Raw genomic sequence first — 25,673 nt, 5'->3', positions numbered from 1 at the left:
CAGCACTTTCAACCCCAGGCCTGAAGGGGGAGCTCTAATTAACTGACGTCAGGCGTACTGGCTGATGTCAGTTGAAGTCTCCTAGAAATTCAAATGCTGGGGGCTGAGAGAGGCAGTTGAAACTGGTCAGGTCAAGTGCAGGACTGACAGAGGAAGCAACCTGAAAACGGTGCTGTGTTGGGCCAGTACCAGGGGAAAAAGCCTAGCAGTGTGAGAGATCCTGAGCGAGGGTCGGAGGCAAGGCGAGACAGAGAAGCGGTGAAGCGACCAGTTTGGTACACCCCAGAAGAAGCAACCCGGACACCGGAGTCCGAGTCTGCCTGGGTTAAGTCAGGCCCAGCAGACGGAAGGCGAGGGGGACTTCAGTCTCCCAGCACAGAAACACTTGTAGCACAGCCATCAACAGAGCAAGGGACAGCAGCAGAGTTAGTGGTGCCCAGCAGAATGGTTCATTATGCCTGCTATACAAGTGAAAGACACAGGAGAGTTCAGGGCCAGGTTTGAAACAGCCCAGGACTTAAACAGACACACAGCAATAAGAAGGCCTCATAACTCAAAGATGTGGAAATCCCAACTGCCACCTGACCACCCGGGCTGTACCCTGGAGATAACCCGGCTAACATCAGTAAAGGTACAGAAAGAAAGACCCGGTGTTTGTGTGACAGTTATTGCTATCCAAAATCCTGCTCTCACTACAGACTGTATTTGCCTGAACATGGGGAGCCACATCTCAGTGGCCTTGAAGAGACCAATATCAAGACTTGTGTGGTAAGCTGTCTCCCTTTGTGTGAAATCTTGATCTTTTCCAAAGGTCCCGGGGTTCAGCTCCACCTGTGGGGAGCAATAATACCTCAGCTGCGCCATCACTACCTGCCCCAGGAAACACGCAGCGCAGCGGCGGCCCACATAGCTGCAAAACCACAGGTGGCGTCACTGACTTTATTCCATTGTAAATATAATCATCACCCGCTTTCTTTAAAGACACCGCCAGGGTCACGGAGCTAGACCTCGTCACCAGTAACATCCCCGGACTAGTCCGGCCGGGTTCCGAGCACCCCCGACCTTGGAGTTGGGTGTGTCATAGACAGACATTTTTCAGGGATCACCCAAGGTTCCAAAGAGGCAGTCTTAAAGATTCCTCAAGAATAGACCAATAGGAAAAAAAATGGAAATAATAGGTAGACACTATGTCAGATGTCTCAGTAGAAACCACCTACAGTATGTAAGACAAATGGAGGAGGCCTTTCTTGCTCTCATATTGACGGACACTTTGTGAACTGCCTTCAAAATAACAAAAAGAAACCATTAGTCAGCAGTGAGCACTAAAATGCTTGAGTGCTTGCTACTCAAATTGAGCACTTCGGACACTCGGACAGGCTTGACTCGAGTAACAAGTACAAGTGTATCTCAGTAAATTGGAATGTGATCAAAAAGTTAATTTATTTTAGTAATTCAATACAAAAAGGGAAACGCATATATTATACGGAGTCATTATGTGGCACCCCTGAGGCATCCGTTGCCACAGGTCATTGCACCCCATTCAGCGGTGTGATGCCCCATTCTGGGTGAGGAAGGGAGTGAACACCGGTCCCCTGGTAAATCCACACTACACCCATTGCTAGGAACATACTGGGACCAGGGAAAGTGGCAGTTACCCTCCCATGCTGCATGCTGGGAGGGTCCGTAAGACCCATCCCTGCTCCTATAGGGTAGATCAGAGCAACTGGGGAGGTGGGAGGTGCCACAAGAGAGCAGATAGAGAAAGGAAGGTCAAGTTAGTTTCAGTTTACCTCAGAGAGTGAGAGAGTGAGGAGCCAGCATGTAGCTGTGAAAGAGAAAGGAGCTCTGTAAGCTCAGAGTGTCCGCACAGAGAAAGCAACAGAAGAAGGAGAGAGAGTGGGGAAGGAGGAGGAGGTCTGCTGGAGGCAGGCAAGGAGGAGAAGTAGAAAGAGAGCTCCAAGTCAGTCAGGAGCTGAGAAGAGGAAAGAGACGCTTCCTGGTGAAGATCCTGGGACTCAGAGGGTCCAGGTGACACCAAGCAGAGAAAAGAAGGGATTCCAGGGCCACGGGTAGCTGTAGAGCTGCGGTATCCACAGGAACATCGGTGGAGGGATCAAGCTGCAACAGGGGACGGTCCCTAGAAACCGGAGGAGTGCAAAATCATCTCCAAACAGTAAAAACCGAGGCCCAGGGAATGTTGTAAACTCCCCGGGCCACAGCCCACAGCAGAACTTCTAGAAAAGGGGTAATCAGCCGACAGGTGACCCCCCAGCCTGGAGGCTGTTGTGGAGGCCGAGCCAGGTTTATCCTACAAAGGCAAGGTTTAAGAAGACAGCTGAAGACAGACACTTAAGAGAAGGGTACCGGGTTTTGCTCCAAGAATCACCCAGAAACGGCGGAGGTCCCTGACAGTGGTCCCAGCAGTCCAAGGGTTCCTGCTGGCCTTGACAAGAACTGTGAGTAAAGAACTTGAAACTGCACCCTTGGAGTTGCCTCTGTTATTTCATCTGCATAGACACTCATAAGCACCAACTGTGCCCCGGGGCACTGCTCCACCTGTGGGGAGTAGTACCACCATTGCTGCCATATCATTCCCCGGAGGCCTCATACAGCAGCGGTGGCTTATTAGCCGCATACCACAGGTGGCGTCACGAACACAAACTTTAATTCAAGCCACATATTCTACTGACACCCACAAGGGCCACGGAGCCGGGCCCAGCCACCACTGACTACCTCCGGACTAGTCCGGCCCGGCACCGGGTGTCCCATAGCCCTGGGGTGGGCGAGTCAATTACACACAGAGGGATCTATTTCAAGTGTTTATTTCCGTTAATATTGATGATTATGGCTTACAGCCAATGAAAACCCAAAAGTCATTATCTCAGAAAACTAGAATAGTATATAAGACCAACTGAAATGTTGGCCTACTGTAAAGTATGTACAATAAATCCACTCAATAGATGCCTCCCATTACTAATTCAGGGCTTAATGGCAGCTGTGAGCTGCGATGAACCCCTAATTACCACGATTGCCATTCCCGATTTACTAGGGCAATCAGGAAGAGCCAGGTGAACTGCTGGGATTGTTGCATCTAATGGATGCGGCAATCCTGGGCTTCTCCAGGCTGTTATTTTTAGGCTGGGAGGGCTTAATAACCACAGTATTCCCAGCTTGAGAATACCAGCCCTCAGCTGTCGGGCTTTATCATGGCTGGGCATCAATTATGGGGGACTGCATGTCACTTTAAAAAAATGTTTATTTAAATAATTAAAAAAGTAGTATGCGGTTCCTCCTTTTTTGAAACACAGCGAAGATAAGTGCACAGCTGTGGGTTGCAGCCTGTCGCCGTATGCTTTATCTGTATTGGTATCAATAGATGGGGGAACTTATGTCAATTGTCTTATATATTTATTTTATACCATGATAGAGACCCAAACACAGCTTCTGTGATTCCGACCAATTCACAGATGCTCTGTGGGGCGAGGTCTGACTGCAGCCAATCAATGATGCCAGTGGCCGGAAAAGCAGTGAATATGGATGAGGGATAATTATCGGCCCTGGAAGTAACGCTGCAAGCATGGATAAACTTGGTAAGTATCTACTGCTTACCCTTTTGCTTCCTTTTTCCACAGTAACCAATCACAGCCATGCCAATACTTGATATGGCGATGATGGGCAGGAATAGGTTGGCTTTTGCCATCTGAACATTTACTGATCCTTGGAAAGATCACCGACTTTTAAATGTTTGGATGTCTGATCCCAATCCGGCCAAAGATCGTACGATTTTAACATTTGCTGATCTTTGCTGATCAGGATCGCTCATCTCTACTCCTGGAAAGTCTGTGGTGCAACGTGGCATTTGTGGATCAAATGAGACATGATGTCCCAGATGGGCTCGAGAGGATTAAGGTCTGGGGAATGGGCAGGCCAGTCCATAGCATCAATGCCTTCATCATCCAGTAATTGCTGACACATTTGAGCCACATGAGACCTAGCATTTCATGCATCAGAATGAACCCAGGGCCCAGTGCACCTGCATATGGTCTCATAATGGGTCTGAGGATCTCATCCTGGTACCTAATGCTAGTCAGAGTACCTGTAGCTAGCACATGGAGGATTGTGTGGCCCTCCAAAAAAATGCTTCCCCACACCATTACTGTCCCACTGCCAAACTGGTCATGTGTCAGGTTTCCGGGTTTTCCAGTCCTCTTTTGAAAAAGCTTGCCCTCGGTTAACATGGAGTTTTATGTTCTGTTGCCCTACTTCCTGTCCAGCTGCTTAAAAGGCCGCCTCTAAGCCTAGTCCAGTGCCTGAGTATACTGCTTGCTGTGTGCTCTTGCTTTACTGCTGCTGCTACTTGGATCCTCCTGAAGATCTACCGACCGACTCTGGACCACACCCGGTTTCTTCAAACTGTGCCCGGACTCCGTCTGCCGTCTTTGGTCAGCACGTCTGCCCGGTTTCTTCCGGTTCGTAACCATTCTGGACTTTCATCCCGTACGGACACTTCTGGACTTTACCGCTTGCCCCTTGTGTCCCGGCTGCGGCGCATTTAGGCCTTCCGGGGTTGATTGCCGGACAGTCCCTGTATAGGGGTTCGCTCTGGTGGTCTCCCTGGGGGAGTCCGGTGCGTGGCCCCGGGAATTCCCTCCGCTCCGTTTCGGGAAGGTATTTCGTGTGTTTGTTCTGCTGTGTTTGTTCTGCAGTGTTTGTTCCGTTGTGTATCTACCGTGGTTACATATCATAAACATCTTGTACCACAAACTCGTCTCTGGCTGTCATTGCCCTAACGCTATCGAAATCCTCAAAACATACAATAGTATTACATTATACTCAGGCCACAAGAGGATTTCGCTGGGGCAATGACTGAGACACGAGGAGTAGATCAGCTCTTTTCTATGATTAACTCCTTGCAGCAGGAGATGGAGGTGGTGCAGACTAAACTTAAGGTCCAGTCACACTAAGCAACTTACCAGCGATCCCAACAACGATAGGGATCGCTGGTAAGTTGCTAGGAGGTTGCTGGTGAGCTGTCACACTGCGACGCTCCAGCGATCCCACCAGCAACCTGACCTGGCAGGGATCGCTGGAGCATGGCTACACGAGTTGCTGGTGAGCTCACCAGCAACCAGTGACCAGCCCCCAGTCTCCTAGTTACAGCACACATCAGGTTAATTAACCCGATGTGTGCTGCAGCTAAATGTGCACAGAGCAGGGAGCAGCGCACACTGAGCGCTGGCTCCTTGCTCTCCTAGTTACAGCACACATCGGGTTAATTGCCTGATGTGTGCTGCAGCTAAATGTGCACGCACAGAGCAGGAGCCGGCAGCACAGGCAGTGAGAGCGGGGAGGCTGGTATCAAAGGTAAATATCGGGTAACCAAGGACAGGGCTTCTTGGTTACCCGATGTTTACATTAGTTACCAGCCTCAGCAGAAGCCGGCTCCTGCTCACTGCACATTAGTTGTTGCTGTCTCGCTGTCACACACAGCGATCTGTGCTTCACAGCAGGACAGCAACAACTAAATAATGGCCCAGGACATTCAGCAACAACCAACGACCTCACAGCAGGGGCCAGGTTGTTGCTGGATGTCACACACAGCAACATCGCTAGCAACGTCACAAAAGTTGTTCGTTACCAGCGATGTTGCTAGCGATGTTGCTTAGTGTGACGGGGCCTTTAGAGATATGGAGGCACAGCTGGGCCATGATCACCAGGTACTGGGTCCGGCTATACAGGACTTGCAAGTCAGAGTGGAGGCTCAGGAAGCCGGCCCCACTACGTCCGTATCAGCTGCCGGTATGCCTAGGTTACCCCCATTCCGTTTCAATGGTGACCGTAGTCAGTTTCGTGGATTTGTGAACCAATGTATACTGTTTTTTGATGTACATGCTGATTATTACCGTTCTGACCAGTCCAAAGTGTTATGTATAATTATGTTATTAACCTCACGAGCACTGGCTTGGGCTAATCCTATGATAGAGAACCGGGACATCCGTTTAAATCACCTAGAAGATTTTCTGACCGCAATGGCGCAGATGTTTGATGATCCGAACCGCCGTGCTACCGCTGAATCGGCTCTCCTTTCCTTACGTCAGGGAAAGCGTTCTGTAGTTGAATACGCCACTGAGTTCAAGAGGTTAGTGGTAGACACCGACTGGGGAAACAATGCATTTTTGTCTGTTTTCAGAAAGGGGTTGTCCGGTACCATCAAGGACGAGTTAGCTCGTTCTGAATCTCCAGGGGATTTTGAACTGTTTCTCCAGCACTGTGTGCGTATTGATACCCGCTTGACGGAACGTAGACAGGAAAAATGGGCAGCTGTAAACCGTGTAAACAACTTTGCATTTCCTTCCAGAGAACCCGCTCTCAGGACGCCACGGGAGGCCGAGGACGTTCCTATGCAAGTGGACTCTCTGCAAAAGCGAGAGACCAATGAACGTCGCGAACACCGGCTCCGTGAGCGTCTGTGTTTCTATTGCGGTCAATCGGACCATTTCTTGATCGACTGCCCGAAACGTCCGAATCGCCCAAATAAGGTATTGGCAGCCATGGCAGAGTGTGACAACACGGACGCAGAGTCCGATATCTCTGAGGCAAGTGGACACTTGGATGTGGTATTTCCCTTGACTGTAATGTCAACCTCACCGAAGGACTCGGAAGGGAAATATACCCATTGCTCGCTCCCCATTCAGATCCGGTGGGAGGGACAGCTAATACCTACCTCTGCAATGATAGATTCTGGGGCAGGGGGAAATTTCATGGACTCCTCTTTTGCCAGGAAACACGGTATCCGGACTCAGCAAAGAGCTTCACCGGTTACCATGGAGACGGTAGACGGATCTCCGTTAATCTCTGGACCAGTTGATCGGGAAACCGTACCGCTAGAATGCGTCATGAAGCCAGGTCAGCAGGAGACCCTTGTTTTCATGCTAATTTCTTCTCCTCATTTTCCGATTATTTTAGGTATTCCGTGGCTACGATCTACAAATCCGGTCATCGATTGGGAAACTAAGGAAATATCCTTCCCACCGCAGAGTATTCCGACCATTAGTCCAACTGTTCCGGTTCCAGTAACACCGAATGCGGAGGGCACTGTACAGGTACCTGTTCTACCCCCGGTGTATAACGACTTTGCGGACATATGCGACAAAAGAAAAGCCGATCGGCTTCCCCCGCATAGACCGTATGATTGCCCCATAGACTTACTCCCAGGGGCGGAGATCCCGTTTGGTCATGTCTACCCGTTGGCGGCACCTGAGTTAGAAGCACTAAAAAACTACATTGATGAAAGTCTGGCTAAGGGATTTATTCGTCCATCTACCTCACCAGCAGGGGCACCCATCTTTTTCGTGAAAAAGAAAGAGGGGACTCTAAGACCCTGTATTGACTACCGGGAACTGAATAAAATAACCATCCGGAACCGGTATCCGTTACCATTGATTCCTGAGCTATTGGAGAGGGTCCAACAGGCAAAAATATTCACCAAATTGGACCTCCGTGGGGCATACAATCTACTCCGCATACGTCCCGGAGACGAGTGGAAGACCGCGTTCCGATGTCGGTATGGACATTTTGAGTACCTAGTGATGCCTTTTGGACTTTGTAACGCTCCCGCGGCTTTCAAACATCTAGTTAACGATATTTTTAGGGATATCATGGACCAATTCATGGTGATTTATCTGGACGATATCCTAATCTTTTCTGATTCCCTACAGGAACACCAGGAGCACGTCAAGACCGTACTTACCCGGCTGAGGGAAAACCACCTGTACATCAAACTGGAGAAATGCGAATTCCATTGCTCACAGATACAATTCTTAGGTTATGTCATCTCTCCTCAGGGACTGAACATGGAGTCTGGCAAAATACAAGCAATTCTAGACTGGCCGGAACCGGGAAACATCAAAGAGGTACAACGCTTTGTCGGTTTTGCCAACTTTTACCGACGTTTTATCCGTAATTTTTCAGAGATCGTTCGTCCCATCACTCTGTTAACCAAGAAAGGACAGAAGTTTGTGTGGTCCGCCCAGGCCCAGGAAGCCTTCCATCGTCTCAAGGTCTGTTCTACCTCAGCGCCTATATTGGTACATCCGAATCCCGCACTTCCCTTTATCGTGGAAGTTGACGCTTCCGACTACGCATTAGGGGCCATCCTTTCTCAAAGGACTGGGGACAAGAGTCTCTTACATCCGTGTGCTTTCTTTTCCCGCCGGTTGTCCCCTGCAGAAAGGAACTATGACATTGCGGATAAAGAATTGTTAGCGATTATTTCCGCTTTCAAGGAATGGAGACACCACTTACAGGGAGCCGCGCAGCAAGTGATAGTACTCACAGATCATCGTAATCTGGAATTTCTTAAGTCTGCCAGGTGCCTGTCTCCACGGCAAGCCCGTTGGAGCCTATTCCTTAACCAGTTCAATTTTGTCGTTACATACCGTCCAGGTTCACGTAATGGGAAAGCCGATGCCTTGTCCCGAATCCACGCCGTGGACTCCGTGCCTGGAAGCCCGTCTCAGACCGTGTTATCGGATGCCAATTTCGTTGGAGTAATCCAGGACCGGGACTTGTGGAAGGACATCAAGCTGGCCTATGATGGTGACGTATTTCTTGCTGCCCCCCCGAATGATGTAACTCTTGTTCTTCGGAATAGTGTGTGGTTGAGAGAGCGACGCATTTATGTCCCGGAGGCCGTAAGACTTCGGGTTCTCAAGTTGGTCCATGACTCCGTGTTGGCTGGTCATAGGGGGGTACAGAAGACGCAGGAATTTCTGAACCGTTTCTTCTGGTGGCCTACCTGTTTAAAGGACGTAAAGGACTATGTCCACTCATGTGTGGTTTGTGCCCGGTGCAAGGTCCCTCGTGTGGCTCCTACAGGACTCCTCCAACCGTTACCCGTGCCATCTCGCCCTTGGGGGTCTATCTCAATGGATTTTATTGTGGAGTTGCCCGTCTCAGACGGTCACAATACCATTTTAGTGGTGGTGGATCGGTTGACTAAAGCTGCTCACTTTATTCCGTGTGCCGGTCTTCCCTCAGCCTCAGAGACAGTGGATCTGGTTATCCAGAACGTATTCCGATTGCATGGGGTACCAGACGAGATCATCTCTGACCGGGGCGTGCAGTTCACGTCTAGGTTCTGGAAGGGGTTTTGTACGGCACTCCAGATTGATGTCTGTTTGTCTTCTGCATACCATCCTCAGACAAATGGGCAGACCGAACGGACCAATCAAACCCTGGAACAATACCTTCGCTGTTTATGTCAGCCATCTAGAGGACGATTGGTTGAAGATGCTTCCGTTGGCGGAGTTCTCGTATAACAACACTCAGAGCAGCTCCACTAAGGTAACACCCTTCTTTGCTAACTTGGGTTACCATCCGACTATTTTGCCTAGGTCACCGGTTGCGGTCTCAGTGCCTGCGGTGGAGGACAGATTGACAGAGCTACGCCAAAATCTGGAGGTTCTGAAGGACACTGTGGCTACAGCTCAGGAGCGTTACAAGAGGTCGGCAGACGCTCACCGGAAACCGGCACCCATGTATAAGGTAGGGGACTCTGTATGGTTGTCCACCAAGAACCTGAGATTGGGTGTCCCTTCGCAGAAGCTGGGACAAAAATTAATTGGTCCGTTCAAGATCACCGGGATCGTGAGCCCTGTGGCCTGTCGGCTGCGGTTACCGCACCATCTAAAGGTACACCCGGTCTTTCATGTTTCTCTCCTCAAATCCGTCTCTCCCAATACGTTTCATGGTCGTGTCGTGCCTCCTCCTCCGCCTGTGATGGTCGACGGCGAGGAGCAGTTCGTGGTTGAGGACATTATTGACTCCCGGCTCCATCGTCGTCGGCTTCAGTATCTGGTACGTTGGCAGGGGTACGCCCCCGAGGACGATTCCTGGGAACCGGTGGGTAACATTCAAGCACCCCGGAAGATCGCTCAGTTTCATCGACGGTACCCGGACAAGCCGGGCCCTGACCCGTCCTGAGGCCGTTTCTGGGGGGGGGGAGTAATGTCAGGTTTCCGGGTTTTCCAGTCCTCTTTTGAAAAAGCTTGCCCTCGGTTAACATGGAGTTTTATGTTCTGTTGCCCTACTTCCTGTCCAGCTGCTTAAAAGGCCGCCTCTAAGCCTAGTCCAGTGCCTGAGTATACTGCTTGCTGTGTGCTCTTGCTTTACTGCTGCTGCTACTTGGATCCTCCTGAAGATCTACCGACCGACTCTGGACCACACCCGGTTTCTTCAAACTGTGCCCGGACTCCGTCTGCCGTCTTTGGTCAGCACGTCTGCCCGGTTTCTTCCGGTTCGTAACCATTCTGGACTTTCATCCCGTACGGACACTTCTGGACTTTACCGCTTGCCCCTTGTGTCCCGGCTGCGGCGCATTTAGGCCTTCCGGGGCTGATTGCCGGACAGTCCCTGTATAGGGGTTCGCTCTGGTGGTCTCCCTGGGGGAGTCCGGTGCGTGGCCCCGGGAATTCCCTCCGCTCCGGGAAGGTATTTCGTGTGTTTGTTCTGCAGTGTTTGTTCTGCAGTGTTTGTTCTGCAGTGTTTGTTCTGCAGTGTTTGTTCTGCAGTGTTTGTTCTGCAGTGTTTGTTCTGCAGTGTTTGTTCTGCAGTGTTTGTTCTGCAGTGTTTGTTCTGCAGTGTTTGTTCTGCAGTGTTTGTTCTGCAGTGTTTGTTCTGCAGTGTTTGTTCTGCAGTGTTTGTTCTGCAGTGTTTGTTCCGTTGTGTATCTACCGTGGTTACATATCATAAACATCTTGTACCACAAACTCGTCTCTGGCTGTCATTGCCCTAACGCTATCGAAATCCTCAAAACATACAATAGTATTACATCATGTTAGTATATAGTTGTAAAAGGAAAAACGGGTTTCTTGCCACGTTAAAAACCACAGATGCTGAGTATATTTAAAAATTTCTCTTTTATTTCACAGTTCTACGTGTTTCAGAGACATGTCCGTCTCCTTCTTCAGGAAAAAAAGAAATCATACTGACACAAGAGGACTGATCCTATATAAAGGCGTCCATACTGCCACGTATACATCCATGACCTCATCAGCCCATATGGTTCAGAGTGGTGACTCATTATCACGTGGAGAGAAACAACGTCATAAAGGAAAAAAAAAAATTTACAAACATAATAAATAGAAGAATCAAACTGAGATGAACAGACAATTGAATAACTAATAAAACATATTTGTGAAGAATAAAATGTGTGTATTTCTGTGCAAAAAATTACGGGTTTTATTAAAAAGGAAAAAAAGGGGACAAAAAAAGAAGAAAAAAGTTTGTTTGCGAACCTGGTGAATTTGTGGTGAGGTGGAACAGGTGAAAAAGACCTACACCTATCCATTACTATATCCAGGGTATTGGTGGAAGCGAGGCAGCTCACAGGGGCTCTGAAATCATATATGCGGTATTTACCCCTTTGAGGCTATACCTCCAAATAGAGATTTATTAAAAAATGAAGGAAAAAGACCTTTTTAAAGTATGTTTAATATTAATGTGATTTTAACGATAAACTTCAAAAATAACTTTTGTTCACAAAAAACGGCATAGAACACAGTGGAACATAGCACTACCCATCAACGGTAGTGCAAGAATCAAATTTCTGTGTATCGGAACAAGGAAAAAGGGTTCCTAAGAAGCATCTAAGTGATAGTTTAAAAGCGGAGATCGAAAAAGACAAAAGCGCATGCGTGAAAGGTGAAGCGAGTACTAAGCGCTGGAGGTAATAAGAGTTCAGACCGTGAGAACCAAGGACAATGAGCATGCGTGCGGTGTGCAGGGGAAATAGTAAAGCTGTGCTTGTTACGGGAAGAAATTACAAAGAGGCAAGTAAAGAAACCATAAATAAGGGGCTGAGGAAAACATTATTCCATGCTGATAGATAAAATGTACGCTCTAAAAATTAAAGGGCAGGACAAGATAAAGACACATATGGAAACGCACTGGAAAATTATTTAAAAATATATGTATAAAAATAATTGCATAAAAATATATATTAATATCCTCTAGGATCATAATTAAAAATATTATTGTAAAAATAACATGAGTAATGGAAAAAAAGAGAGAAGAAAAAGCTTAAAAATCAACGTATATATGATGTAAAGACTTGATGAATGCTTAAAAAAGAGATGAACATGCTCTTATGCAATAGATTAAGGATGTGATAAGACCAAAACAAAAAAGAACAATACAATAAACAATCATAAATACAATATCAAAACATTATTAATACTTATAAAAACAAGATAAATAAAACAAATCGGTAACTTCGTTGAAACCTAGGGGTTTCAGGGTATTTAGCTTGTGAATCCAGAAGGTCTCTTTTCTACTCAAGGTTTCTGTCCTATTGTGCACATTGGGAGTAATTTGCTCAATTGGTGTTATTTTAAACTCCAAACTCTTAGGGCTGCTTCTCACTTGCGAGTTTCTCGCAGTAGAGCAATGCGAGAAAATCTCGCATTGGAATCGGACACATGTTAGTGAATGATTCAGCTCTCATCTGTGATTTTTTTCTCAGTCCAAATCAGACTGAGAAAAAAATCACAGCATGCTGCTTTTTTGCGAGTTTCTCGCACCATTTGTCCCAATGATTTCCTATGGAAGGGGATTAAAAGTAGGATCACACACGCGCACCAGTGTTCACATTTGCGAGTGTGGCAGGAACTTCGCTCATTAAATATTCAACAGATGAATGTGACATCACATTCCCAAAGGTAAATTAAATGACACATGTGTAATAGCTTTTATATAATTAAGATGTTGCATGAAACTAGCACCGCAAACGCGACACACACCCGAGCAAAAAGCATCGCACTTGCGTTGCACTCGCACCTAACGTGAACTAAAATCAGCCGAGTATTTTTCAGCCCAGTCGGACCGATTTTACTCGCATAGATGTGTTTCCAGCCTTAAGGCTGCTTCTCACTTGCGAGTTTCTCGCAGTAGAGCAATGCGAGAAAATCTCGCATTGGAATCGGACACATGTTAGTGAATGATTCAGCTCTCATCTGCGATTTTTTTCTCAGTCCAAATCGGACTGAGAAAAAAATCGCAGCATGCTGCTTTTTTGCGAGTTTCCACTGCGAGTCTCCCCAATGCAAGTCTATGGGAGCGTGTAAATAATCGGATGTCACGGGACGGCATTCACACCATCCTAGTGACATCCGATTTTCTAAATACATTTGTCGCATGTTTCCTAAAACACTGGAAACGAGCGATGTCTCACAATGTCTGTCAATCACTATTCTCTGTCAGTCGGTTTCTCCCTCTCGGTCTCTATTCTCTCTGTCGGTCCGTCACTATCTCTGTCCCTCTCTCACAGTCTGTCGGTCATTTTCCCCTCCTCTCTCATACTCACCGTTCCCCGATCACCATTGGGGCGCTGCACGGCATTCACACTGCTCCGGCGGCTTTCACTATTTTGAAAAAGCCGGCCGCTCATTAAACAATTTCGTATTCCCTGCTTTCCCCGCCCACAGGCTCCTATGATTGGTTGCAGTGAGACACACCCCCACGCTGAGTGACAGGTGTCTCACTGCAACCAATCACAGCAGCCGGTGGGCGGGTCTATACTGTGCAGTGAAATAAATAAATAAATAAATAAAAAAAATGGCGTGCGGTCCCCCCCAATTTTAATACCAGCCAGATAAAGCCATACGGCTGAAGGCTGGTATTCTCAGGATGGGGAGCTCCACGTTATGGGGAGCCCCCCAGCCTAACAATATCAGTCAGCAGCCGCCCAAAATTGCCGCATACATTATATGCGACAGTTCTGGGACTGTACCCGGCTCTTCCCGATTTGCCCTGGTGCGTTGGCAAATCGGGGTAATAAGGAGTTAATGGCAGCGCATAGCTGCCACTAAATCCTAGATTAATCATGTCAGGCGTCTATGAGACACGCGCCATGATTAATCTGTAAGTTACAGTAAATAAACACACACACCCGAAAAAATCATTTATTAGAAATAAAAAACACAAACAAATTCCCTCATTACCAATTTAATAAGCCCGAAAAAGCCCTCCATGTCCGGCGTAATCCTGGATGTTCCAGCGTCGCTTCCAGCTTTGCTGCATGCAGGTGACCGGAGCTGCAGCAGACACAGCCGCTCCTGTCACCTCCAAGCAGCAACTGAGGTGAGTAGCGCGATCTGCTGAGGTGTCACTGAGGTTAATCGCGGCCACTGCTGGATCCAGTGACAGCGGGTAACCTCAGTGACAGCTCAGCTGATCGCGCTACTCACCTCAGTTGCTGCTTGGAGGTGACAGGAGCGGCGGTGTCTGCTGCAGCTCTGGTCACCTCCATGCAGCAAAGTTGGAAGCAACGCTGGACGTCCGTGGATTACGCCGGACAAGGAGGGCTTTTTGGGGCTGATTAAATTGGTGATGAGGGAATTTGTTTGTGTTTTTTATTTCTAATAAATTATTTTTTCATATGTGTGTGTGTTTATTCACTGTAACTTACAGATTAATCATGGAGGGTGTCTCATAGACGCCTGACATGATTAATCTAGGATTTAGTGGCAGCTATGGGCTGCCATTAACTCCTTATTGCCCCGATTTGCCAACGCACCAGGGCAAATCGGGAAGAGCCGGGTACAGTCCCAGAACTGTCGCATATTATGTATGTGGCAATTCTGGGCGGCTGCTGACTGATATTGTTAGGCTGGGGGGCTCCCCATAACGTGGAGCTCCCCATCCTGAGAATACCAGCCTTCAGCCATATGGCTTTATCTGGCTGGTATTAAAATTGGGGGGGACCGCACGCCGTTTTTTTAAATTATTTATTTATTTATTTCACTGCACAGTATAGACCCGCCCACCGGCTGCTGTGATTGGTTGCAGTGAGACATCTGTCACTCAGCGTGGGGGTGTGTCTCACTGCAACCAATCATAGGCACCTGTGGGCGGGGAAAGCAGGGAATACGAGATTGTTTAATGAGCGGCCGGCTTTTTCAAAATAGTAAAAGCCGCCGGAGCAGTGTGAACGCCATGCAGCGCCGGTGATCAGGGATCGGTGAGTATGAGAGAGGGGGGGACACTTCAGTCACTCAGGGGATTAGCGGTCACCGGTGAATCCTTCACAGGTGACCGCTAATCAGGACGCGGCACAGACAGAGCCGCAGCATGACAATGAAGTCGGGTGAAGTTCACCCGAGTTCATTCTGATTGTGCGGCTCTGTCTGTGTCTGCTGTCATCTGCCATTCAGCTCTGCTACATGGCTGTCTGTGTCTGCTGTCAGCGGCCATGTAACAGCGCTGAATGGCAGATGACATTGTAAAAAATACGCATTACACACGCATTACACACGCTAGTAAAATCATTAATTTATTCAGAAAAAGCATCGCACTTGCGTTGCACTCGGACCTAACGTGAACTAAAATCAGCCGAGTTTTTTTCAGCCCAGTCGGACCGATTTTACTCGCATAGATGTGTTTCCACCCTTATTGTGTTGGAGTGTGCAGTGTTTGGAGAGCCCATGCAATAGATAGCCAGTTTTTATATTATATCAATGTGAATTCAATCTGTTGTGGAGAGCTTGACTGGTCCTCCCTATATATTGCTTCCCGCATAAACAATCCACAAGGTATATGACATAGTCAGATTGGCATGTCAAACGGATTTTTATGGGGAAACTTTCTGTACCGCCCAAGGAACAAAAAGTGGTTCTACCATGACGGATGCTCTTACAGCATAAACAATTCTTTGTTCCACATCTATAAGAACCCACTGGAATGGCTGCTTTGCGCATTGCCGGTGGTACTCTCAATTTGCTGGGGGCTACAATATTTTTAATAGTGGGTGCTCTCCTGAAAGTGACCCCTGGATTGGCAGGTAAAATGTTTTTGAGAATGGGGTCATTTTGCAAAATTCCCTAATGTTTACAAAAAATATTCCTAATGGTTATATTGTCACTGCTGTAGGTAGTGATGAAGTTGAGGGAGAAATCTTGTTTTCCTGACATGATATTATTACAATAATAATAATTAATAATAATTATGTGCAATAATATCATGTCGGGAAAACAAGATTTCTCCCTAAACTTCATACTAAATTTCCAGCTAAGGTGGCTGGCAGTTTCTCCTGTGCTGTCTCGGGGCATTAGGTCGCCCCGAGGCATCACTTAAACTGAAGGAGTGTTAAATATGTGTTAATTTATCTCCTGGGAGAGATTTGTAAATGAAAAGTCCACTCCTGAACCCATTATGGTGCACAGTAGATGTATTTTGGACATTTTTCATCAATTCAATAAATGCAGTTTTACTTATAAAAAGCTTTAATACTGCTCAAGGGCAGATATATAATTGCTGCAAACTTTGCGGCCGCAAGAGGTAAGTGGGCCCATTTTGACTTGCGAACTACAAGAGATGCACTATGTGCAAGGTCTTCCACAAGGTCTGCAATACACTCTGAAAGACATGCAGAGGAGGGGTTCAGAAAACATTATTTGGCCATAATAAAAGAAATGGTACTCCCAGACTGGGCCGCCTGATGACTCTAAAAATTTGGAGTGAGGACCACATGATGACTCCCTAGAAATTTGGAGAGCGGAATGAATAATCACTGTGGTAAAGTTGAAGAATAAAGCCTTGATGTTGGAAGATCCAAGTTATGGTTGGAAGGCTTGGGCTACATTGAAGATGATGGTGACTGTTGCATTGTTAGAAATGGTGCCGATCATGGGATCTAAAATGGCAGATGGTGGCACATCTTTGAAAGAAGACACTGCCATTGTGGGTGGCAATGTAGTAAAAGGGCCAGAAATCTGTCCAGCCCTCAAGAGGTTACAACTACCCAAGGGAGTGCCACTTCAGGAAATGTCAACCCATGTTGCAGAGTGTCTCCCCCTGTAGAGCAAAGCAGAGAGAGAAGATCCACCCAGTGCAACTTGACAGCGAGAAACAGGCAGAGACCTGGATACAGAGAGCTGGAAGAAATCCAACCCTCGCTATGGCAGTGCTATGCAACTGTCTGCCAAGGGGTGAGTGGGACTGAGCCATTTTGAGAAATGAAGTCAGAGAAGAAGAGGAGTGAGTAAAGCTTCATAATGAATCAGGGCAGAACTGAAAAGGTGAATAGCCAGGAACAATCTCTGGTCGAACAACTTTTCTTCATCTGAGCCCAGGTTGCCCACGAAATCAACTTATGGAGGGAAGGAGCAGTTACTATGGTGTGTGAGCCTCAGGTTTGGCTCAACTCTTTGGCAAATAAAAATGCACTTATTGAGTGTATGAAAAGCCCAAATGCATTTCTTATGTTGGATGCCTCAGGTGATCCTCACTCACAAATTCTGGGAGGTCATCAGGTGGTCCTCACTCATAACTTTTGGTGGGACATCAGCCAGCCCTCATTCATAAATTTTGGAAGGTTATCAGGTGGCCCTCACTCATAAATTTTGGAGGACCATCAGGCAGCCTTCACGCATACATTTTGGAGGGGAATTAGGTGTCCCTTGCTCAAAACTCCTTTTTTAGTGATACATATTTTATTTCTATTAATATTGGAAAGATTACAAGCATAGTTGTAGCGCCCCTGAACCCCTCAGTGCACTACTAGGTACTGCATCCTGACAAAAATGCAGAGCCTACTCCCAGGGACCTGGAAGACCAGTGCTGGCACCACCAAAACACATAACATCCCCAGTTTCCCACTCCCCATTAGGAATGACTGACTAGTCCGGGACCCAATGGATGGCCACAAAGAGGTGGAGCCAGTCCAGTCCACTAGAAAGCAGCCCGGTGGGAGGGGACAAAGAGACAAAGACACTCAATTAGACAGAGGAGTCCGGTAGTGACAGTTGAAGGGGACGGACGTGTCTCCAGACGGTGTCGTGTAACAGTGACCTAGGTGGCAAGAAGAGTGGTTACCAGGGACGGTACAGCCAGGTACCTCTGGAACCAGAGCACCGACGGGGCACAGGGCCCTAGGTCAGGAAACAGCTTCAGGCAACGTGACAAATACCTGCACAATGAGGGGACCTTCACGGACCTCACTGACCCAAGAATCCGAGGGCACCAGCAGTAAAGATTGAGCCAGGGACCGGAACAGAACACTGACCCTATAAGGTTCGCACTGCCCGCCGTACGGACGAGAGACTGCCGACAGACAGTAAGGGACCCACAAACGCTCCAGGCTACGGGGTCCCACCAACAAGCGAGAGGTACCGGGGAAAGAAACTACTAGGCCACCACAGTGGCACTGGGACAAAAGGGACCAGGGGTCTGAACCAGCTGTCCTCAGGGTCACAGCTCAACATTACTGTGAGTAAACAGAAGTTGCATTGCATCCCCACCGTGTGGTCTCCCTTCTTTCTACGACAGACCTCTCCATTCATTTCAGGGGCCAGGCCCTACTTACAGAGTGCCTACCATCCAGGTTGCCACCACCATCAGCCCCACTGGTAACAGACTATGCAGCGGCAGTTCCATTACCATAACCGCAAGCCGCAAGTGGCGTCACAATACAAACTCTTTCACTCCCCTGTATATATATACTCCTTTTAAAAAGCATCCCCAGGGTCACAGAACCGGGCATTGGCCATTATACAACCATGACACAGCATCCCCATACATATATGGCCCGGGACCGAGTACTCCATGGCCCTGGGCGACACATCTTTTTCCTGGCATCACGAACAGCCTATGGACTGGACCCATTAACACGGGTGACGTGTGCCTTATAGACTGTTTTGTGTGCAAACTACCGCCATTTTTGTTTTTGTGAAAAAGCAACTGCGCCATCACTGTGGTGAAAAAAGGTGCGAAAGGAGATCCCGCCCACAACTCCTACAAGCGCGGGCGGAAGAAGGCAGTGCCCTGCCCCGGAAGCTCCGTAAGTGCTCCAGTCCCCACAAAAGTGGTGAGAATAACCAAGGGGGATGGGAAAAATACAGGCACTTGACGACGGAAGTGCAGCGGGGCCTTCCTTAGTAGCGCTGAGCGATGGGAATGCAGCGGGACCTGCTCCGGTAACACAAGCAGCCACACCTGGAACCGAAGCGGTGGCAAAGATCATGCCGATCACCCTACCATATGTCCCGGGAGCGGCGTGGCTGCCCCTATATGATGGCAAACCGAATGCTTTACTGGGATTTAAAAAGAAAATATGCACCGTGTTGGACATGTAAGTGATGACTGGCAGACAAAGAGCTTCTGTGGTGTTGGGACAGTTAACGGGTGCAGCAGAGTTGGAGGTGGAAACCTGGTCAGATGACGATCGGGGCTCAGTGAACACCATCTTTGAAAAGCTCAAAGTTGCTTTTGAAACCCATACAGAGGCAGAGCTGAGAATGAGATTTTATAACTGTAGGCAGTGGTCCCAGGACAGTATCAGAGACTATGCCCTTAGACTGCAATCAGCACTGTGGACCTTGAGGCATGTAGACCCCATTGGTGATCCAAAAGGGAACAAGATGATGGTTGAGCAATTCCTGCAGGGGTTACAATCAGTTTAGGACCGCAAGCAGCTGCGCTTGTGGGCCCTGGAACATCCAAATATAGACTTTACTGTTCTCAAGGACCGGGCAATAAAGCCCTGCAATCCCCTGAGACCATAGACTTTGCCCCCCAGTCCTGGCAAGCCAGCACCTCATCCCTGCGGGTGGAGCCTCCTTCCTTAATGGTGGCAGAGACTAAAACCCAGGTAGTGCCCCCTGGTGCTCCAAATGACTTGTGTTCCCAGGTGCAGCAGTTGAGCAAGGATGTGGCTATGATACTAAAAGTGATGCAGCTTCAGTCTGAATCCAAGCCGGTGAAGAAGATCCAGCTAGCCGACTGCCCTGAGGACGTCCCATGGATGTGGAGAGGAAGGATCCCATCATCCAGAGGAAGGGTCAGCATTCGCTTCGATTTGTTTGGGCAACCCATCTGCCATAGGTGCCACAAAGCCAGCCACTTCAGAAGAAGGTGTCCTTTAAACTGGCAACCCCTGGGGCCAAGGGCCAATCCCCAGGAATAAGATGACAAGGCCCATCTGATTGGCGTGACCGATATGTAGGAGGACAACCTATTCTGTCCATCACCCTGGACGGAATCCCCACTTCTGCATTGTTGGACACCGGCTCGCAGGTAACAACCATCCCATATGTACTGTATAAAATGTTCTGGTCAGATGCTGGACTCACCCATCCGGATGCGGGCCTCACAATTTCTGCTGTCATCGGGTTACCAGTGACTCAGATTGGGTTTAAAGAGGGTTTTTCATATGCATGCATCCTCCCGCCCATCATCTCTCAGCGCTGAAGCCGGCGCTGACAGGTGGGCGGGATGATGGGCGGGGGGTGCACACACAGTAAACAGCCGGCCCGCGTGATCACCACTGGCAACTACAGCCTGGAGTGATCATGTGTGGCTATATTCAATGCCTCCCGCGCATCATCATCAGAGCGGGGGGCAGTGAATAAGTAGGGTATACTCACCGTTCCCTGGAGCCTCGCGATGTCCTCCTGTCTGCCAGCCAGCTGATCTGTGTAGAGATCAGTCAGCACAGGGAGGACATTATCACTGTGCACACGGCTCCAGACAGACCAGCGGGCCGGCAGACAGGACGACATCGCGATGCTACAGGGAAACGCGGTGCTACTGCTGGCATAGAGAGGAAGATGATCGATGCTGCAGGGAGTGAGGAAAGGTGAGTATAAATGATTATTTTTTTCTGTGCCATAGGATACAGGCCATATAGCAGGATGGGGTATATAGCAGGATGAGGGAATATACAAAGATGGGGGTATATTATGAGCAGGATGGTGGTATATAGCAGGATGGGGGTATATAGCAGGATGGGGGTATATAGCAGGATGGGGGTATATGAGCAGGATGGGGGTATATAGCAGAATGGGGGTATACAGCAGGATGGCGGTATATGAGCAGGATGTAGTTTATAGCAGGATGAGAGTATATAGCAGGATGGGGGTATATAGCAGGGTGGGATATATAGCAGGATGAGGTCTATATAACAAGATGGGGGTATATAGCAGGATGGGGTATATAACAGGATGGGGGTATATAGCAGGATGGGGGTATTTATCAGGATGGGGGTATTTATCAGGATGGGGGCTATACTAGGATGGGGGACATATATAAAAGGATTGGGATCATATACAGGGCAGGAGGATCATTACCAGGATGGGGTACCTTGGTAGAGAATTTGGAGACATTACCCCCATAATAGTGTCAGCAGTAGATCCTTGCCCCATAACGGTGTGTCATGACCACATTTTTTGCTTAAAATTTTATTTTCCTATTTTGCTCCTCTAAAACCAGGATGCGTCTTATGGTCCGGTGCGTCTGTTAGTCCGAAAAATACGGAATGTTCTAATATGAGAAAAAGTGAAGATCTATCTTGTAGTAAATGAAAAATATTCCCTGATGCCATCTCTGCTACCTATTCTATTGCCCTATCTATTACAACTTTAAATCACTGCTACCCAGACTGTCATAGTGACAGAGATAGTCAAACTGTCAGGTGTATTCAATGATTGGGTAAAGCCAAATGTTTATCATGATTCAGGGGAACAGCAAAAATATTTACCATCACATACAATATTGAATCATAACTCATAGCACCTCAGTAGCAATCTATGTCTAAGTATACATAAAATGTAGCTAATTTGGCCAGCACAATGGATCAATAGTTAGCATTAGCACTGCCGTGCTAGAATTCTATCCTACCAAGGACAACTTCTACAAGGAGTTTGTATGTTCTCCCTGTGTTTGCGTGGGTTTCCTCCGGGTTCTCCGGTTTCCTCCCACACTCCAAAGACATACTGATAGGGAATTTAGATTGTGAACCCCAATAAGGACATTGATGATAACAACTGTAAAGCACTCTGAAATGAATGGGGCTATATAGGCAAGTAAAATGAATAAATCATTTCTCAAATGAATGCTCTATTTTATACTTTTATTAACCCTTTACCATAGATGATACTATATTGGAAATCCTGTGGGTTTTATTTATTTTTTCTCTTTCTGATTTATGTATCCTTATGTTAATCAATTGAATCTATTTATAGGACAAGAATAAACTTTCACAAACTGAAAAATTCTTGAAATGCCTTAGTCAACTAGTTATTATTTGGGTTGGCATACATATTTATAAAAAATATTATTTGCTAAAAATATAATGTTATGGAAATGTCTATAGAAAAATGTATATTGCATATCTATGCGCTGCGGAGGCATACATTTGAATATACTTGACAGAAAATTGACAAAATTATATGCAAATATTTGCCAAGATATGTTACAGCATATGTTTATATGTCACTCTTGACTTTCATTAGTTCTGTCAGTATGTTTAAGGTCGTTGACCTGATAGGAGGTGAATCTACACCCTAGACTCAAGTCTTTGACAACCTCTAACAGGTTTTAGGGGTACTTCACACACAGCGAGATCGCTGCTGAGATCGCTGCTGAGATCGCTACTGAGATCGCTGCTGAGACACGGTTTTTGTGACGTACCAGTGACCTCATTAGCGATCTCGCTGTGTGTGACACTGAGCAGCGATCTGGCCCCTGCTGTGAGATCGCTGCTTGTTACACACAGCCCTGGTTCGTTTTTTTATTGTTGCTCTCCCACTGATAAGCACACATCGCTGTGTGTGACAGCGAGAGAGCAACAATCCTGAATGTGCAGGGAGCAGGAGCCGGCGTCTGACAGCCTGCGGTAAGCTATAACCAGGGTAAACATCGGGTAACCAAGGTGGTTACCCGATATTTACCTTCGTTACCAGCCTCCGCAGCTCTCACGCTGCCAGTGCCGGCTCCTGCTCCCTGCACACGCTAAGCTAAGCGGTGTGCACTGGTAACTAAGGTAAACATTGGGTAACCATACCAGATGTTTACCTTAGTTACCAGTGTCCACAGCTTCCAGACGCCGGCTCCCTGCAAGCGCAGCGTCGCTTGCACGTCGCTGCTGGCTGGGGGCTGGTCACTGGTCGCTGGTGAGATCTGCCTGTTTGACAGCTCACCAGCGACCATGTAGCGACGCAGCAGCGATCCTGACCAGGTCAGATCGCTGGTGGGATCGCTGCTGCGTCGCTAAAGTGTGACGGTACCCTTACTTAAGGATTGCCCTGAATTTAGCATCATTCATCATCCCATCAACACACGTGGGGATCCATGGGGAAATTTAGGGCACACCAGGAATCACACTACACATGATTGGCAGCGAAGAGATGCATAGAACCACACGACACATCTGTGGCCATGGGGGGGCTAGCTGAAGACCACACAACAGATGGATGGTCATGCAGAAGTGCAGAGGACCACGCTACACAAGGGCAGCCAAGCAAAGACTGCACAGCAGGAGGATGGCCGTACACGAAAGAGGTCATGCAGGGACATGGCACTAGGTCGCTGCGGAGCACTGGCGTACTAGGGCAGCCGCCTCTACATTTCTGTCCTGTAACTAACAAGACCCATACATTATATGGAATTATTCTGGCTAAACAAAAGATTTATACAAAAATAGATAAAATCAGATATTTTATTGAATACAATTTAAAATGGATATAAAACAGAGACACAAAAACTCCTATGAGTGGTCACATTTATAGCCTGAATTGAGAGGATTATGTCTGCCTTATATAGGGCAATACACACTTTCAGTAAAGCCGGGGAACACGATACAGTATATTACAAATATTAAGCATATATTGTTCACCAAATGATATAGGTACATCACCAAACTGAATATATACAATATAGTGAAAAACATAACCTATAATAATATTACATGCATATCCATTTTTCTGCTTAGATGATTTGGAAGATTATTATAAGACGTGTTGCATAGATTGTATATTAAATAAACTGCTAGCTGCAATATAAGTAATGAACCAATCAAAAATGTTATTTATGTGGAGATATATGATATATAACCCCCCCAAAAGGCTTGATATTTGTAGGTCTAAATTATTACACCCTCATGAGCAAACAGCAGAGTGAAAAAAGTAAATACCTTTAAGTGATAGCATAGACATGAGGGGCTCCAGGGAAGGTGTCCCTCCACCCCGACACACTTTTTGTGAAGCTGAGCCTACACCACCAGACAACTCTTTGCCCGTCTCATAATAACTCTCTAGTGTGTGGTTTTCACCCCTTCCACTGCACAGCTGTACTAGCCACACATCTCATGGCTGTATGCAGTGTTTTTATAGAGCCAAACTATATTACTGATGCACAGCTTAGTTTCTTGAGTGTGCAGAAACATAGAGGGTGCAGCTCACAAAACAAGGCTAACTTTTTTAAAAGCCTATTGACAACAAGCCATTGCTTCTTCATTTTGAAATTATCTATCCTGTTCCTGCTCCATTAAAGAAAGAACATTTTTGGAAGGCTTGATAAAAAGCCTTTGTAATTGTTTACTTGTTTTCAGAATAGCAAAAGTGTTGTGGATGCCTAAAAATTGATACGTTTTGACTACTTGTAGAGGAGCCATTACTTCTTCACAATCAAAGTTTTTGCTCTTTAACCCCTTCACGACCGGCCGATTTTTCGCTTTCCGGTTTTTTTTTTCGACATTCTTTTTCTGAGACGTAACTTTTTTATTTTTCAGTCAATATGGTCATGTGAGGGCTCATTGTTTGCGGAACGAGCTGTACTTTTAAATTAAACCATCAGTTTTACCATATAGTGTACTGGAAAACGGCAAAAAAAATTCCGAATGCAGAAAAATTGCAAAAAAAGTGCGATAGCACTATGGTTTTTGAGATATTTTATTCACTGTGTTCACTATATGGTAAAATTGATGTGTGGGTGTGATGCCTCAGGTCAGTGCGAGTTCGTAGACACCAAAGATGTATAGGTTTACTTTTATATAAGGGGTTATAAAATCGGAAGTTTGTCCGAAAAAAGTGGCGCACGTTTTACGCCATATTCCGTCACCCGTAGCGTTCTCATTTTTCGGGATCTATGGCTCAGTGACAGCTTATTTTTTTGCGTCTTGAGCTGACGTTTTTAACGGTACCATATTTGTGCAGATGCTACGTTTTGATCGCCTCTTATTGCATTTTGCGCAAAAGTTGTGGCGACAAAAAAACGCCGTTTTGGCGTTTGGAATTTTTTTGCCGCTACGCCGTATACTGATCAGATTAATTGATTTTATATTTTGATAGATCGGGCGTTTCTGATCGTGGCGATACCAAATGTGTGTATATTTTTTTATTTTTTTAACCCTTTAATTTTCAATGGGGCGAATGGGGGGTGATTTGAACTTTTAGGTTTTTTTGTTTTTTTTTTTTAAATTTTTAAAACTTTTTATTTAACTTTTTTTTTTATTTTACTAGTCCCCTAGGGGGCTATTGCGATCAGCAATCCGATCGCTCTGCAGTATCTGCTGATCACAGCTACAAGGCTGTAAACAGCAGATACGCTCTCTTTCTCTTTTGCTGTGCCGCTGGCACAGCGAAAGTGAAAGCAAGTCAGGTGTAGTACAGGAGTCATCACATGACCCTGTGCTACCATGACAACTATCGGAAGTCACGTGATCACGTCACGTGACTTCCAGTATCGGGCAGTAAGTAAAAGTTTACCGCGATCGCGCTTATAATGGCGCTGCCACATATTGACAGCGCCATATAAGGTGTTAAACGGCACGAGCAGATAACGATTCTGCTCGTGCCTAGCAGGCACACATCTCAGCTGTGAAAATCAGCTGAGATGTGCGC

This window comes from Anomaloglossus baeobatrachus, chromosome 2 (assembly GCF_048569485.1).
Source record: "Anomaloglossus baeobatrachus isolate aAnoBae1 chromosome 2, aAnoBae1.hap1, whole genome shotgun sequence".
NCBI lineage: Eukaryota > Metazoa > Chordata > Amphibia > Anura > Aromobatidae > Anomaloglossus > Anomaloglossus baeobatrachus.
This window is presented reverse-complemented; position numbering follows the sequence as displayed.